The sequence below is a fragment of the Pagrus major genome, chromosome 17, assembly GCF_040436345.1.
Source record: "Pagrus major chromosome 17, Pma_NU_1.0".
Lineage (NCBI taxonomy): Eukaryota > Metazoa > Chordata > Actinopteri > Spariformes > Sparidae > Pagrus > Pagrus major.
The window spans coordinates 28,966,470-28,984,057 of record NC_133231.1 but is presented as its reverse complement, the minus strand read 5'-3'; the positions used below and the strand labels follow the sequence as shown (position 1 = coordinate 28,984,057).

At 41.6% G+C, this 17,588-nt stretch overlaps 1 protein-coding gene across 3 annotated transcripts in view; it reads left to right on the top strand.

Moving 5' to 3' along the window:
* sema6cb (semaphorin 6Cb) overlaps positions 1 to 17,588 on the top strand; it is a 170,650-nt gene that overhangs the window by 16,866 nt on the left and 136,196 nt on the right. For all 3 annotated transcript variants that reach the window (XM_073485695.1, XM_073485694.1, XM_073485693.1), the window contains exon 2: positions 3,701 to 3,783. The gene's annotated coding sequence lies outside the window, so the exon portion shown is untranslated. The remainder of the gene's footprint in view (positions 1 to 3,700; positions 3,784 to 17,588) is intronic.

Below are 17,588 nucleotides of genomic sequence, written 5' to 3'. Positions count from 1 at the left end.
GGCTGAATCTACTTTGGACCGTGCCCCCTGCAGCATTACAATATACTTTGTTCTCAAGCCAAGAAAGAAACCGGGAACCTGTTTGGTTCATTTGTCTTGGTTAAAGATTGATATACGTCACTAATTTCTTTAAGAGAAAAAGAAGACCCAAGAAAAACTACTCATTTAACTACCACTAATTTGGTTTAAATTAAAACTTCTTTCAATTAAAACCTCTTTCAATTCCTACATCTCAAGCAGCCACTAAAGAGACCCAAAGTGAAAAGGAACACTCCCGTAGTCACTGAACGAATTCCTTAATTAAGACTTGCTAGGAAAGAAAATGAAGAAATAAGAGCTGAGAAGAAAAGCTTGCAAGAAATCGGCACCAGAATAGTTAATTGTAATGGTCTTGAGCTTTGGATGATCCCAAGAAGCCTCTAAGCCTGATCCTCAGACCAGATCAGGCACCCTGGAGTTTTGAGCTGGGATGACGAGCGACGAAATCTTCCCAGAGTGGGCTCAGTTGATTAATCAAACTTCTGCCGGGGTATTAACAGGGTGGGTAAGTGTGCATGAGAATGAAATCTTAAGATGTCTTTTTTTAAGAAGATATCTTCCCCTCTAGCCCTGTATTTCCAATGCAAACCCCACCCAGCTGGTACTTTTAGTATATTCAAATAAACAGTCATCAACAAATGCAACTCGAACAGGGCTCATCATTCCTTCCCTGCATTCCTCTGAACACATGTTGTGTATTCTTGCATTGTTAATGGGAGGTGACATAACCAGAGATGTTGTGGTATCATCTCCCATCCAACCGTCTTGGATCCATTTACCGAAGCAATAGAGTCATTCCACATGTGTGAGGTTTTGTCGAGTAGAGAGTCCAGAAACGATTCTGCAGTACTTACGTACTCTAAGAGCTTGATGTAGCCCAAGCAAACAAGCAAAACAAACATCCGGTCCAACGGTTCAGAGGCCAAGCATTGCTTTGATTATACTCTCAGTTGTGGGTCCAAGTTGTGGTTTGCAAATTTTCACTTTGAAGGATGGTGTTTAGGCATTTCGTCAGGTGTTGAGTCCGAGCCCGGGCTGGACTGGACTGGCGTACTTTGGTCAGGGAATCTTTCCTCCTTTTTCATCCCACCTCTTTAAAGTTTTTTTTGTTGCCTTTTGAGCATAATTCAAAATGTAAACTGGATTGTCTGGCACCTCTGCTGGCTGTTACTTTTTTTTATGTTGGCACCAATCACCACACAATGGTTCTGACCTGTGAGGCTTGAAAAATCAGACTTTTCCCAGCGTTGAACTGTCCTCTGTTTGCATGCCCTCTACCTGCTAAATTGCAAGTGAATGATGATGATGATGGAAGACATGTTGGCACGATTCGAGCAGATGGCCAGCTGATCTACGTTACTGCACCCTTCTTGGTTCTGCTAAAAAGCACAAACGCACTTTGCTAAATTAATCAAGATGCAGTTAGGGGCAATTTGTAGTCTGGGAACTTTAAGTGCTTCAGAGATAGTCTGGAACCTTTTTGTTTTAGCCTGCACTGGAATTTGTTTCCCACAAAGCCTTATCTGCCTTTTTGATGTTGTGGTGTTTTTCCCAGGCAGTCCTGTAAGTTCAGAGCTGATCTGTTAGTTCCTGCAAATGGTGAGCACAGACTTTTGTCTGTAAACATTTATCTTTATACCACTGAAACAAGAAAATAATGACCATATGCCAGATAGAGTCACTCTACCCAGGAAAGGCTGTTATTGATACACAACACAGCAGTCGGTCTTTCCATCCGGGGCTTGTATTCCTTTTGTCAAAACAAAGAGAACTTGAGAGCACGGAGAAGGAAAATAAGCGGGCGAGCTGGCTTTGCCTTAACCTTAACTGAACCATCATCAGCATGTGGCTGCCAGCTGGTGTGCTCACTAATCCAGAGGATGCTGCCTCTGCAAGTCTTCTAGGGCTCCGCTACTTGAAATGTGTTCGCCTGAGGTCAAAACCTCCATCATCACCATTTGTCAGAATTAGTCAGTTTGTGCAGGTCAGGATCCAACTAGGTCATTACATTTCAGAGCAGGCAAAGTTGAATAGATGATTATGGTCGTCTATCTCCAGGTTCAGGCACGGAGAAGCTGCACAGAGAGCCGCTAACACAGAGACTTTCAGGAACAATGGCCAGGTTAATGAATTTCTAAGATTACAAATAGTTTCAATGCCTATTGTGATGTCTTTCACACCTTGAATTTGGCACATAAACCCCACTGTGATTGCGCATGAGATTGAACCCCTGATTGCTTTTTTATGCTTAATGTTCAGTTGAAAACTAATCAGCAGTGACTGTATGGAGCAGGAAATTAAATACATTTGCTATATGTTCAGGACTTGGCATATTCAAAAGCAGAGAAAATTGCTTATCAAGCACAGTGAGGTTCTCACTTATTCAGAAAATTCACTTTTTATACCTCACTGTGGCGATAACTGGCGCTGGAGGAATTATGTTTTCCGATTATCCGTCTGTCCGTCCATCCCGTTCCCATGAAAGTGGTATCTCAGGAACGCCTGGAGGGAATTTCTTCAAATTTGGCACAAACGTCCACTTGCTCTCAAGGATGAACTGATTGTATTTTGGAGGTCACAGACCAAAGGTCAAAGGTTATTTACACAGTTTTGGCCATAACTCAAGCATTCATACACTAATTGACAACATTTCACACAAATGTAATAGGATAAGATGATGATCAAAAGTCAACTTCTCTGTGTCATCATAAAGTTATTCAAAAACATTTTTCTGGCCATTATTCAACACCATTACCCGTATTTCATGCTAATCGCTAATGACGCATATGTTTAGTGCTCACCTTGAAACTGTGTTGACTGTAAAGATCTTCAGTGCTGTCTGGTTGAACATGTGTGTGAAGCATCAACCTTTTTTGAATTTGCAGCTTCTTTGCAGCAACATCCATAAATATCGTCATGGCTGTAACCTTCTGTTCTGTCAGAATCAGCTTTATTGGACAAGAATTTGAACACATACAATCAAATTTGACTCTGTTTTCTTTGTCTCAATGAGCTAACAAACTAATAGACATGCAGCAGTAGTCCACCACAAGCCTGTGGGGTTTCACTACATACAGTATATTATTAATCTGGACAGACACAGATGTAAACTGCAACTTATCCTGTGCGTGGAGGCATACTACCTCGAGGCGCTTATTTTAGTTCTGACATCTCAGTAAGCAGAGAGAAATGGGTTTTTTTTTTGTAATATCATATGAAGTTCAGTTTAGTTTTGTGAACTGGCAAGGTGGGAATGTTTTCCTGGGAGCAGATTGCCAGAGCAGATTGTGAACTGAGATGCCACCGTCAGATTTGGCTAGTTTGAGCTCTGGGATTTGTCAAAAGATTGTGTTCACTTATTGCAAAAGCAACCTGTTCTCATGCAACATCGCCAACCAAGTCTGTTCCCCAGAGTCCAAAAGAAATTGGTTTACATTGTTGGTCACATTCTGACGTTTTCCCGATGAAAAGAATCGTACATCCAGTAGTAATGGTATATAATCATCTGTGATTGTTACTCATTGTTAGGGCTTTGAAGTAAGATACAACACAATTGCTCCGACTGCTCATAGAGGCTTAGGTTGCATCCCTGTAAGCTGTCCAGCATTATGTCACAGACAAACACAGATGTAATAGTGATCTCTTTATTTTTCCTTCACAGATACTCTGACAGCTGCTGTCTCAACCAGCCTGTGCCAACCTGCTACACTCACCTGCTTGGAGGATCGCTGTTTGAAAGCTAAGGTACAGTAACAAATGCTGTTTCTGTCTTAAGTGGATCCTGTGTAATTAATCGTTGAAGATTTAATTTGGGGAAGCTTGGAGTCTCTGTTCCCTGATCTTTTAAATTCAGCATTTGGATTGAATTGGATGTAATGTGACAGAGAGAGGTCTACTTTTAGGAGGCATCTACAGAGACCACTCAATTAAAGGATCCTTTGTGGAAATACTGCTACTGAAACAGCTTTTTAAATAAGATAGTGTCTACTCAATCACTTATCTACTGATTCTAATCAAATGTCAGGAGTTGGCTTTTAAATATTTGGAACTTTTAATGAAAGGTTTTTTCTTCAGCCAAGGACAAACTCCTATTTGTGAAAGCATTGTGCTCACAGTTCAATTTGCAGTGGTGTTACGTTTTTATGTTTTCTCAATTAGTTTTTCACCAGCTGCACAGGGATCCTACATGGACGGAGTATTTTGCTGTCGAAGTTTGATTAAGTGTGGTTATTTTTAATGAGAGATACCTGTATTTTATGTTTTTGTCTGAGCTTTTGTCTCTGGTTTGGAGTCAGCGTGGCTCAATTGAGCATCGTTTATGAATCTAATGAATCTATGATGAATCTTGCAAATCCCTGCAACTGCAAAGAATTATTTACATTATAGTTTGATCTGTTGCTCATTTTCTCAATTAATTGATTAGCTGTTTGGTCTATAAAATGGTAATCAGTATTTCCCAAAGCCCAAGATGATCCTCAATTGTCTTATTTCATCTAAAACCGAAAGATATTTGTCAGATATTAATTTCTTTGAGTCTTGATGAAGCAGATTAAGTTTTTTTTAAACTGTTAATATATGATATCTAAGGATGTGTTCTTCTGAACTTTGATTTAAATGTTTGCTTATTAAGTCATGATTATTTAAAGTTATAGAGATCTATTAAAGCCAATTATCACATTTTATGATGAACAAGCATGGGCAGGAAAATGGCTTCAGTTTACTTGGAGTTTCTAGTAGTTTCTAGTTTTGCAGTGTTGTGGTTCATAGTCGTCTGTCTCTCTACATTGGATTTCTACTGCTAGGTCTGACTACGTGTTGCATGTCCATTTGTCCTGTACAATGGTACAATGGAAGTTTTTTCTTTATCTGATCCAGTGGTCTAAGGAAGTAGGATGTCATACGGTGCACAGATTGTAAGGTTTAAGACAAACTTGTGATTTTGGGCTTCATAAACGAACTTGACTACCTACAGTATTGAGTGATCGGTGAGTACACTGCATACTAATGATGTGTACACACCTGGCTGAGGTCATCCTGTTGCGAGGTTGTCAGGTAGTCGAAGCGGAAACAACTGCAGAAATGCATCAGAAACTTGTAGAATCACTGAGACGCTATTGTGTCTGGCCGGACATTTCCCCAGCGAGCTCGAATGTGGACAGTAGAGGACAGGGCCAAGGAGCGCCGATGACAGGACGCCTCATGGGATGGCTGGAAACAGATGGCTGGCCAGATGCAGGCCTGCTGTGACCTTGAAAGCATCTGAAGGTAAAACCAGCCAAAAAATGTCTCAAAAACTAGTGACAATAGACAGCAGGAGTGGCAGTGCTGTGTTTTTCAGTTGTTAGACTTGTTAGTATGCCGGTAGATGTGACTGTGTTGCATTAGTGTGTGATCGCGCATGCAGTTAATTTGCTTTGCTTCGTACCTCATCAGAGAAGGTAACCCCTTTTAGGCATGTTTTCTTTTGTTTTTGTTTTTTGGTTCACACTTGTTCGATTGCAAGTGAACCATGGCTTGTAAACACGAGATTCATTGACTTACAAAGCTTTTAATAATTGGGAACGTTCTGTGTGCCTACCACTGTACAAGGTTTGAGAATGTCTCGTTGCAGAGTCTGTGCAGCTTTACCCAGACATGAAAGACTTATCCAAGCTCTTTTCCATTGATTTTATTATCAAGTAATCTGATGATCATATTCTAGGCCAATCATTTAATCCGTCAGTATAGTACTTATCAGGAAATAGTGAAAAATGACCATAATAATTTAACTTGGGATTTCAAAGCCCAAACTCAGTTTGCTATCATAGAGGATTGAGAAAATATATAAATGGACAGAAACGCTGAATTTTCTTGCATTTCTGTTAAGAAATGATATAAATAATAATCAATTACTGAAATTCTTACTGACTATTTTTCAACTTTTGGAAATCAACAATTCCCCCCCCCAACTTTTAATGGAAATGAATTAAGTGAACAGATCTCAGCTGTCTCAGATGTTATTTTGATGAACATAGGAGAAGACTTTACAAACCTGATTGTCCGATCATTTCAGATGTTTTTGGGCGGAAACAAGATTTGCACAATTCTACAAGTAAAAAAATGTTGACGCCTGGCCCAGCCGGCATAAACACATGTCCCAAGTAAACCGACTCAACCACCTGTGCGCTCTTACACACAGGTGGAGGTAACAAATTGTCAATCCTCAAAGGGACGATTTAGCGCTTATCAGAGCGTTTCCATGACCACATGAGCATTTACTGCTGTACCTGTGTACAGAAGGAAAAGAAAAGGAAATAAACAAGGAGAGACGAGGTGATGAATTGTTATAGATATGCACACAAACATGTTCAGCCAGAGCTTCAGCAAACTGATAAGCCGTGGTTATTGAGAGTGGACGTGAACCCAAACAGAAGAGGTCAACATTCTCTTGTTGTTTCACGCCGTAGCACCTTCAGGCTCTAACACTCAGACTTGCGCTTGTGTTGCGATGCGATTTTTCAGGTGACACACCCCAAAAATGCAACAATGCGTGAAAATGGTCTTGTGTAGCTTGAAGCGACTGCATCACATCTGCTTTTGACCTTATTCATGCCTCCACAGGTTTGGCTTAGATGGCAGTGACAGGTCATGGGTTTGATTCAAAGATGTAACTTCCTCAGCAATATCCTGATTTAATATCACAAAAAGGAAGTGCTCATGAAAATACTTTGCCAGACAGTGTTGTTAAAAGAAATGTGACTGCTTCTTGAAGTTAGTGAAGTTTACACGGTCACTGGCTGAACAGTAGAGATCTTTTGTCAATACGAGGAGCGATACACTCCTAATGCAATTCAGGCAGCAGACTGTGAAGCAAACGCCACCAGCAGCCTGATATTGTGCAGCCCTCTGGGGCTTCGAGCCCAGCAAAGGGAGAGGCACGATCAGAGCTGGGAACTGGATGGTGCGGAGGGGGCTGTGAGAAATAAGAGGAGAAGGAGGAGGGTAGAGGTGTCAGGCGTATAATTGGGGTGAGGAGATCTCTGGGGTGGATAGAGGGAAGCTTTATTAAGACCGCTCAAGTCTGATGTGCTCGCACGGCCGCCTAGCTCCTCCTCGCACACCCACGCCTTTGGGCCAATCTTCCATTTCCACAGGAGACTCTGTAACAACAAAGGGATGAAGGGCAAAGTCCTCAAGCTCCTCTCAGTCACAGATAAGACAAAAGACCCCATTACTTGGAAAGCACTGATGGGGAGGCAGCAGTGTAGCAGTGCTTTTGAAAATCAAGGCCTATTGTTCCTGCTTCCTCACTGGTAAGCTAAGTTGCTATTACTTATTGATTGCGCTGTCGTATTGTATCCTGAAATGCTGTAGATTTTCGTGACTCGGTTGCACTTCAATGAGACACGGCTGCGATTCGTTCAATAGCCCATCTTACTGGTGACTGCTTGATAACCTCCTGGAATTCACTTTCCCTTTTGTAAAAAGGAGATACTAAGAAAAGCCTTTTCTCCTCGCCCGCTTGCTTTAAACAATGAAGTTCTTTCACGTTAGCCATTCCACCGACACATTTAAACAGTGTTCACTTGATAAGCACCTATTCTGCTTCTATTATATTTTGATTGAGAGCCAGCGGATGCATGGCTTGAAAATGTATTGAGCGGAACATTTATGAAATACTTACAGCCTTAAAGTGTCGGCATATATCGGATGCTCAGGATGGATGAAAGAGAAATAATCTCTCTTGTTATGGCTCACAAGGGAAAACAAACTTTCCAGGCTGACTTCGCCCATGACTGATCGTATCAAGTCCGATGGTCCGATTAGGAGCTTAACTGCATTTATTTTCCCTCTCTGCGACCATTGAAATGTTACTTCGGAGTCAGCGAAGTTCCTCTTTCAATGACTGAGACCTTTTTTTAGACGCATGACTTGGGAATCCTGAAAATGTCTTCCATCTCACGAAAGCCGATTTTGTGAGTGACAGAACAAAGATTTTGGGTTGAAACAGGAGGCAGTTATAGGGAGAATTAGCGGCCCCCCTCAGTTCTCTGCTATAAATTGGTTTCTTCGGAGCTCATGAAAAAGGAGGCTGGAGGTCTGTTCTCTGCTTCCTTAGTAGCTTGTTAATCCCCCGCAGCTCTGGCTGGAGGGAGAGCTGCTCGCACATACACTCGCCCTCGTGGAAAAAGGCGCTACTCCTCCTCCAGCCCTCTTCCGTCCTCTTTCCACTCTGTCCTGCAGGGCTTGGCTAATCCTCTGCCTGGTCATGGTGGGGAGATTGCAGGGCTTTTTCAAAGCCCTTTGCTGGCTGGACTTCAAAGTTCCAGGGATACAGGGACTTGAGGAGGTGGGAGAAAAATGAGGTCCACCGCAGGCAAAGAGTGCGAGGCGGTTCACCTTAGCTTTTTCTTGTGCCATTCCTGAGGTGATCTTTGTGGTCTTGGGAGAAAAGACTTTGTTGATGGGGAGATAAAGGTCTCACATCAGTGGGTGATGATGTATGCAAGGGTCTGTTTGTTCCAGCTGTGCATTTGCTTTGTTTTATTCTGTCAAAAAAAACCTACACATGCAAAGACAAAAACTATTAACAGCATGAAACGCAATCGAGATGCTCCGCACAGAACTGGAGTGTGACTCAGGGTTCAACATTAAAAGTTTAAACATTGTTAGCAAGAAGGAGCTATGAAGATGTGTAAACACTAACGAGTCTGCAGCCACGGTCGGGGGTTCAGCTTTTTTTTTTTTTAACAAACTGCTGCCAAAATTCACAGTGCAAGGAGAGCTCCATTAACACTGTCAGAAAAGTTCACTCACTTTGAAAGAAAGCAGACCGCAGTACATTGTGAACTCTCTTATCTTTTTTTTTTCTGGGATCTTATCAGCATCTCATCGGTTGAACATTATTCAGCTGGATTCACCGGAAATCTAGATTCCCAAGATCTGTCACTAAACTAGAGATTAAGCATTGATGTATCAATGCAGAAATATTTTTTTGGCCACAAAAATCTGTAATTTGATGGAAATGCCTTTGGATGTTGATCCTCTGCTTTATTTTCAGATAACACCGAACAAGATTAGAGCGAGTTCATGTAAGATGAAGAGAATTCTCTGATATTAACATTTTTTTGTCCATAATAATGGTGTGCAGTTGGCTGTGCTGACACTTTGCTTTGTGCTGTGATAACGAGCACTAAGCATGTTCCGACTCTCGAGACTAAAATAGGAACTTATTAACACAGATATTTTGCTTTGAATTTCAAGTTTCATCTGAGGCTTGTTTTACTTTAATGTACCACTGAAATTCAACAGCACAGTCTGTGGCACAAAGCTCCTGGAGGTAATTACAATCCTCAGCACCCGAGTGCTACAACTGCTGCTGCGTTAAAAGTCACACTCCTCCAAAGATATCAGTCAGATCTGAACATTAAGACATGATGCACATATTTTTAGATGAAGTCTGACTTGCATTTTCTTAAGATATCAACGTATCCGATGCCTATTGTGAATAATCAGCCATAAACCTGAAAGTATTCCAGAGGTTTTTCCAAAGGCTATTTTGGGATAGTTTTGATGGTGCCACATAATGATACCAAAGAGAACAGAAACAGAAACAAACCCAAACAGACAGACAAAAAGGGACTGGAACCTGATGGTGGAGGGTAGCCCCCAGGATGAGAAGCCAATTGTACATAGTGGCTAAAACGTGTAATTACAACATCTTGTGATGCCGAGGGGCCCAAAAAGACTTCTTCCCATGAGCTTACATGTTGACAAAACTGTTGATATTTGATCGTCGCAACCCCCGCAAAATGACTTGTTTCACTATCAGAAATTGATTCATTTAGTCCGATAACATTTGTAAAGTCAAGAAGAGCTGCACGATCAAATCATTTTATCCACATTCAAGTTAGCAGATGGCTAAACTGGTTGTAGGCGGACTGAAGTCTCTACATCTGAGTAATTTTATACCCAGGAAGTTGAACTTTTTATTTTTTTGCTTCGTTTGCCACTGAGCAGCTTCTCAGACGTTGGATCCTCATTTCACTGAATAGATTCATGGGGTAGAGGTGTCAGGCAACACCTGTTTACACCCCTTAAAGTATTGTGGAAGCTTTGGTTCCAAAGCTTTAAGCATAATTATCACCTAAATCTAAGTAATGCAAAGAATCATAACAATACAAGTGACAACATCAGTTAATAGCTCAACTCAAGGGGGAACGGTACCCTTTAATTTGTTTTCTAAAACAAGTGGTTGAGCCTTTTTAAGCCTTTTTGCCCAGCGCGTTACACATTTTATATTTTGTTCCCACCATTTAAGTACAGCTAATCAAGTGTCTTAATTGCTGTACCAATTCAAAAAGGGTCACTCGTCTGAGGCCTCGATTACAATGAAGTATGATTGCAGATTTCTTTCAGCTTTTGAACTCCCCCATCTCACTCGTTCAACAGATTCATCAGCATGTGCAACACGGTAATTACTTAAAGTGGACTCCGGGGGTTCGGGATTATACATTACTCCCCTTCTTGATGTTCAGAAAGTGCAGTCGATATAGGAGCGAGACCTCAGTCAGACCTTAAAGCACACACACACATTCTAGCGTGTGAGCGTGAGATGTCAATAAGCCATTTAAAGCTTCACCCTGAGGTAACCCCTTCGTAAAGGTTAGTTAGCTTTAGCTCAAAAAGGAGGATTATGTCATTAACTATGGCTTCCTTAGTTACAGCTTTGATAGTTTTATCTTATTCCATTCAACTGATGTTATTAGTGCCGCTTACTTAAAATGGATTGTAGATGATATCAGTATGCTCAGGGTGCAATCAGACCTGCAGTTTGTTTACTTTCTTCTGAGCCGTAGCCGAGAAGTTAACTTTGTTGTAACCACTGACCAGCGGCTTGTAAAGAAAAAAAGTTTGAAACCTGCCCGCGGGGCACCAATCTAGGAGAGATGGGCTTTGATGTGCTTTCTTCATTTTTTTGTTTTTGAAGTTGGAATTAGGACCGCAGCTACTGATGCTTCTCACAAATCTGTTGTTTAGTTTCTTCAATTAATTGATTTATTGTTTGGTCTAAAGAATGCCAAAATTTTAAAAAGACAAAAACAACATCAAACGTTCCCAGTGCTCAAGGTGACGTCTTTGTGTTGCTTTTTTCTGTCTGAACAGTGTAAAAAATCCAAAGATATTAAAGTCACACTGACAGAAAATGGAGAAAAGCAGCAAACCCTCCCTGTCACAAGTGATTATTTGATAAATGTAACGTTCTGTCAGCTGCTGTACCCATCAGTTCATGTTGGCAGCAGACTAGAGCTAAAAAAAACACGGATCTATCTGGAATTATTTTGATAAATGATTAATCGGTTGAGTCGCTTTTCAGGAACTTTTTCTTTCCTTTTAATCAAGTGCGATCGTACAGTGCAGTCAGAGAAACAACTCAGGCATACGTTGTCCGTAATTAGGTCCCAACATTCTCAGGGGGAAACACCCTGAAAATATAAATTAATGGTGACAGTCATCTGCAGACACAAAGAAAACCAATAAGTGTACTTTATAAAAGACAATAAAAAATAAGACTATAAGTGTTCGCATTATAATCAGGAGGAAGGGAATCTACCACTTATTTTACTGTCTCATAGATCACATCAGTTGGAAAAGTATGAAATATTTGGACTCTTGTCCTGTTCTTCTATATTTTCCATATAGAAAACATCCTTCATGTCCTCCTGTCTAAGTCGCTTCAGCAAACATGCCAAACATTTGATTCCAGCGTTTCAAATGTGAGGATCTGATGCTTTTCTTCATCATGTATGCTAGTAAACTAAATATCTTTTGGTTTTTCCAGCATACATCACTTTGTCCTTTAGGGAAATGAAAATGGACATTCCCTTTCCTATTTTCTAACATTTTATAGACAAAAGAATTAATGGAGGAAATAATTGGCAGATGAATCAATACTGTAGTTGCAGCTTCACAACAGATTATTGAGTGTTTCCTGTCCAGGCTCTCAGTCCACCCGTCTCGCGCCCCCACAGGGCAGCGAAGACGACATCGAAGACAGACTCTATTGACCATAAAGGCCAGTGGTTTATGGGTGCACTTGATGCAGTATGTGGTTATTGACCAGCAGCTGTTGGCATAATATGGACTGGCCAGTCTGATTAGTCATACTGACAGCAGAGCATTGGAGCTGGGTCATTTCCTTTTTCCTTTTTATAGAGGCAGCTTCCTCCTCCGTCTGATTTTTGTTGAGAAGATTCAGGTAGTTTTCACGCCCACCTCCATAATTTCCTTCAGGCTGAAAATGGTTTGGTGGAGGTGGTTCATTTGGAGATGTAACATTAGCTTCCAGAGAGATTTCTTACATTTTTTTTTTTATTGCCAATATCATGCTGTGACTGCTGCAGAGCGTGAGGCTGTTCATCTGAGAGGCTCTCTTATTTCTTCTAATTGATGTTTACAAATTCCCTAGGTGGGGCATTAAGGAAGATTGCTGTATTAATTGCCATCGTATGCCATCTAAACGGGTAATTGCAAGCTGTTTGCTGGAATGTAAATGTGCTCGACTTGGGTTTAATAGAGTTTGTTTATTGAGGTGGTGGCCGCTGACAAGTTAAGATGCTTAAATTGATGCCCTCTGCTTTTTAGGAATCAATGTGTCTGTTTGTGATTGTTGCAGGTTTTTCAGTCACAGAATTTTTGTCTGGGCTTTAAAGGGTAACTCCACCAATTTTACACATTAAAGTGTGTTTGGGTCTTTCAGAGTATTAATGCAAGTGTGAAAAAAGCAGTATGAAGCCTTTTGTTTCTGCATGTAGAAAAAGCTGCATGTTATCAGATAAATTACCTACAGTGATGTCACTCATTGGCTGATTTGCATTGTGGGAAATGAGGGTGCCAGGTTTCGGAAAAGGAATATGACTGTGTGTAATAAAAAAGCGGATATTTTTGGTTCAGCTAAAAGAGTAAAACATGGTTTTCAAACTGCTTTTCGAAACCTGGTGTCACATTACCCACAATGCAACTTAGCCTCTTAACTACCACCATGATGACACACAACATGAGGGTGAGATCTCACAATCAGTAAAAGAACGTTTAATAGACACAAGCACCAAAAAACCGATGTGACGTATTTAAATTGACAAAGTTTTGATTAAAAAAACAAGTTACAAAACACCAGTATGTACTATAGTGGCAAGTCCAGTCTACAGGCGTGCGTGCAGCATGGCTTTAAAATTGTAAATTGTTTTACCTAATAGATGCAAGTCCAGCAGTGTGATAATAAAACATGCAATCAACTGACATTTATAGGATTTAAATGCATGGAAACAGATCCTGGGCCTTGTGGGACCTTTTCCCCAGTAAAAAGTGTATATTTATATCCATCTGAACCTATAAATAACCACCTAGTTTTTCATTTCTGCTCTCGCACTGGATGCAATTATCTTGATGCTTTTCTCAGAGCAGCCTGACTAGAATTAAGCGACCCTTTATCATGACCGCCCTCAGCCCACAGCTCTGTACCGTGTGACTGACCCATGATAGATGACTTCTCTATGGCGGCCGACACAGGTGGACATGTTCACTAAATCTCCCTTTGTACCGAGCTCCCCCCCTCAACGCCTACCATTTTCAATAATATCGACCCTGTCATACCTCAACATGTGTGTAGGTGTTTGAAATTTGTTCATCTTCATTCATGCCTTCTCAGCGTGCTTCACGCCTGCACTCAATATCCAATTTCTGCCCAACTGTGGGATGAAGAACCGGAGCACTCTCTGCACGTCGGCGCACACCTTTCGGCGGGGCTCATCCATGGAGAGAGAGGGGGGTTAAGCGCTCTCCTCATAAGCACATGTGTGTCTCAGAGATCAGGGGATGAGAGTGGGCGGATGGGATGAGAACAGGAAGCGAGGATGAAGCAGTTGAGAGGGTGAAGAAGGTGATTACTGAGGGCCGGCTTCAGAGAAAGTGACACAGGGGAAGACGGATGATAGATTTTTTTTCCTTTGCAGCAGAGTCTTCTCAGACAAACACACACACACACACACACTTGTCAGTCCTCTCTTCCTGTTTGCGGTTATTTTCAATCACTCCCTCTCCTGCCTCTTGGAGCCCATCGTCCTCCCCCATTATTTGCTCTGTCCTCTCTCTTGTATTCCTTTTCACCTGTCTTATCATTTCACCCTCCAGCTTCTTCAACAGAGCTGTGATTGGAGAACACTGAGCGCCGATGATCCAATCTCATCCCTATTCATTGACTTCAGTAGCTCTTCCCCTCCCCATGCCCGGGCCTCAACATCACTCAGCTCCGAGCCTGCCGCCTCTGCTTTCTACCTCTTTTGTTTCACACATTTTGTTTAGCTTTTAAGTCCTCTTTTTTACTTACCCGCCTGACTTGCCTACTGTAAAAAAGTTGACATGGCATCACAAGCAAAAGGCTTGGTAAGCTTTTTAGAGCCAGTCACGGTGCACCATTCCCCCATCGTAATTACTGCTGAAACAAGCAGCTCTGGGAAGTTGCAGCACTGGTGGACCCGTCATTACTGACAATCTCCCAGCCTTTATCTGCCATAGCTAAGACGCTCTCGCACCGCAGGGCTGTGATGATTGCCTTACTGAGCTGGGGGAGGAAAAAAAAAGAGGATGATCAGAGAACGGGAGCAGCGTGCAATTGGAGGTTTTTTTTATAACCTCGAGAGAAGTAGCACCGGAGCTGAAGCCCCTGAAACTGAAAAGTGTTTCAAACCAAAAGCCACTCAAACCTGCCAAACAGCCATCTCGGTTTCTATGGTGATTCGACACTCTCCAGCTCCAAGTGGAGAACTTCAAATCTATTACACTCACGCTGCCGTGTCAAGGATGCTTTTGCTGAGGTGGTGTCCGGTGCTTGGCTCGCAGCTTCCTGTCAACACCGAGGGCTGAAGAACGCCTGATTGTTTGTAAGTCGTCAACACTCAGGCCTTTTCTGCTGCCAAGTCATTTTACTTTACTCGAGGAGCGTTTGCATGTGCTTGAAACCTTTTCCTGCTAAAACATGTTTTTTGTGCCACACCTGTTGGTTACCAGTCACAAACCAGTTCTTTAGGAGGACTGAAACTGTGACACTGTTGTGACACTGTGGTCACATGTGTGAGCTTGACTGTGAAGAATGATTAATGTGCATAATTTATATGATATTACGACTACAACATAAACAGAATGTGATAGTTTGCTAATCCTTTTTGACATATAGTCAATTCAAAACATTACCAAACCTCATCGACTTCACTGATTTGTGTAAATATATACATATTGTGAATTCAATGGCAGCAACAGGTTTCAAACAAGTTGGGACAGGACCAACAAAAGACTGGTAAACAGGTTGATTGGTACCAGGTGATAGTATCATATTGGTATGAAAAGGGCATCCTCGAAAGGCTAACGCTACATCCCCACTAATGCGTCGTTAAGCTAAAACAATGTCTGTCCACGCCCACTGTAGCCTGAGCATTAGTAGTAGTGCAAAACTGCAAAACAGCTGCAAGTATAGACAACAAGGTCAGGAGTGCTGGTAATTTGTCAGCTACGTTGAATTAACTGCTGGTAGTCGAGGCTGATGCCTGTTTTTTTTCCCTTCCAAAGCAGGGATGTAGCCTCAGTCATTCACAAGCAAGGATTGTGTGAGGTTCACCACTTTGTGAAACACATGATTGTTAAAAGGATATTACTACATGGGCTCAGGCACAAATCGTAAAACTGTTGTTTTGCAAACACAATTCCTTTGCAAATGATTGCATTCTGTTTTAATTCACATCTCACACAGCGCCCACAACTTTTTTGGAACCGGGGTAAAAAGCTGGAAGCCAATCGTGGTCCAACATGCAACTTATACAGTTAATTAAAAGTGACATCTTGTAGTTAAACTTTTGACATGAGAAATACTTGCATAATCTGGATTTTTGTTCCTTTCTAAGAAGAGTAATTTCATGTTGTAAACATATCTGGAGAGCTCTTTAAAGCCTTTTTCCATCTTCCTTTACCTCTGTTGTTTTTTTCAGTTTCAAAGGAAGGATGACTCATATTTCTTTATAAAGCTGTTAAGTCTGACAGCATAAATCTGGGGGACCGTTTGTCATCAAAATGCTGTTTCTGTCATTCTCAGGAAACAATGAATTATTTCTGGCATTAAGTGAGTCACTCAAGTGTTAGCATAGTGGCTATCAAACAGTAGTAGTCACCCAAAGGCTCCGGAAATGTCCCCTGCTCTCGACCAACCGACTGTTCTCACTCGCCACTCTGCAGCATATACTCCACCTTCTGTGCCCAGTGTTTGTGCTTCAGCGTTCCATGAAATAGCTTGGCTACGTTAACAGGCTTGTGGGTGCGTGATTATGTGTGATTCTGTAGGAGTGTGTGTGTGTGTGTGTGTAATTGCGGCTGTGTGTAACTCCATTTGTTGCCAAACGGGTGTGGAGGTGTGCTAAAAAGGGAAGAAGGGAGGAAACTGCTGGCAGGGAGCAACTTTGCCACAGCAGGTGGAAACAGGTGTCATAACCTACCTGCCTGCCCCAAGGTGGAAACAAACTGGTTCTCGAGAAAAGCAACACAGGGGAGTGCACAGTTTCATTTTTCCATTCCCACAGTGTGAGGAAGGGTTCTTTTGCTTCACAAAAGTACATATTTATAGTCACTTTGCCTTCATGAAAGCACAAAATTCAATTTCAGGATTCAAATTCAGCACAACAGTCACAGATGGTGAATTGGAAGTGACCCGTCATTGTGGTCTACGAGAACCCGGACCGCAGGCGTATCTAAGATTTTGCATAAAGAAAATATTCAATAGTGGGCAGGTACTCAATGTCCTCTACACCCGAAAACTAGTTTGTATGGAAATTACACTGTCACAGGTCTGGAAAAAGTCTCATGATCGTGTATGTGTGGCTGGGTGTATTATTTGTTTTGTGCCATAAATAAAAAGATTGTCACAACATGATATTCTATGTATTTTATAGACTACAGTTCATCTCATACAGGTCAGAAGCTGCTGATGGCTAATCTTTTCTGTTGTGTTGGCTCTCAACAGCAGCGCATTGTTGCTGGAATGGAAACATTAACTGTGAGCTTTAAAAGCTGCTCACTGATTTGATTTGAGAACTTGCATTCACACAGGATGAACTGTAGTTTTAGCTCTTTATACAAAGTCCCCCCAATTTTACACACCATAAAGTTGAGGAACAAGTTACCTGAATGAGTCGTCATAGTTTACATTTGGTTGCAAATCTGTCACACCTGGCTTGGCTTGACTCAGTTTGTCTTGACATGTCAGCCTAGTGTGGCAGAGCTACCTGTTATAAGGTGTGTCTTTAATTAATGATGCATTTGGGGTAACTAGTGGTCAAACAACGCTAATTTGGGGATGAACACGTTTCATTTCCTACAATTTTTCCAGAATTAGTGTGCACAGTTTTTAGTAATTCTGAAGCTTTTATCATGAAGCAGGTAAATTAGGAAGTGCTGGGATTTTTTATCAGCAGTAACTAAACACGACTTCTGAAACGGCTGAAAGCAACATGAGGAAGTGGCAAAATACA